The sequence below is a fragment of the Lathyrus oleraceus genome, chromosome 4, assembly GCF_024323335.1.
Source record: "Lathyrus oleraceus cultivar Zhongwan6 chromosome 4, CAAS_Psat_ZW6_1.0, whole genome shotgun sequence".
NCBI lineage: Eukaryota > Viridiplantae > Streptophyta > Magnoliopsida > Fabales > Fabaceae > Lathyrus > Lathyrus oleraceus.
Genome location: NC_066582.1, coordinates 46,608,134 through 46,608,771, shown reverse-complemented (window position 1 = coordinate 46,608,771; position 638 = coordinate 46,608,134). Strand labels below are relative to the sequence as shown.

General features: G+C 42.0%; 1 pseudogene; it reads right to left on the bottom strand.

Annotated features, from left to right (window-relative positions):
* Positions 1-260: 260 nt before the first annotated feature.
* On the bottom strand, positions 261-360 carry LOC127077160 (uncharacterized; annotated as a pseudogene).
* Positions 361-638: the final 278 nt, after the last annotated feature.

Below are 638 nucleotides of genomic sequence, written 5' to 3'. Positions count from 1 at the left end.
GGTGCAACAGAACCAATTCTCTGGAAATCCTACCGAGGATCCAAACCTTCATTTATCCGTATTTGTCCAATACGCTGATACTGTTAAAGCTAATGGTGTCACTTCAGAGGCAATTCGACTTCGTCTTTTTCCTTTCTCATTAAGAGATAGCGCTAGAAGATGGCTTCAATCTCTCCCTTCCAACTCAGTCACCACATGGAACGAGTTGAAGAAAGTTTTTCTTGCCCGATACTTTCCGCCAAGCAAAACAGCTATGTTAAGAGCCCAGATAAACGGATTTAAACAGAAAGACAACGAGTCTCTTTTCGAAGCATGGGAAAGATACAAAGACATGATGAGACTTTGCCCACACCATGGTTTGGAAGACTGGTTAGTAATTCACACATTTTATAATGGTCTCTTATACAACACAAGGTTAACAATAGACGCCGCTGCAGGTGGTGCATTGATGAACAAACCTTATGCTGATGCTTACCAGCTTATCGAGAGCATGGCCCAAAACCACTATCAGTGGGGAACCGAACGAACAACGGTGGAAAAACCTCAAACGAAAACTGGCATGTACGAGATAAGTAACCTTGATCACGTTAACGCAAAAGTGGATGCTTTGGTCCAGAAAATTGAAAGTTTAAACGTAT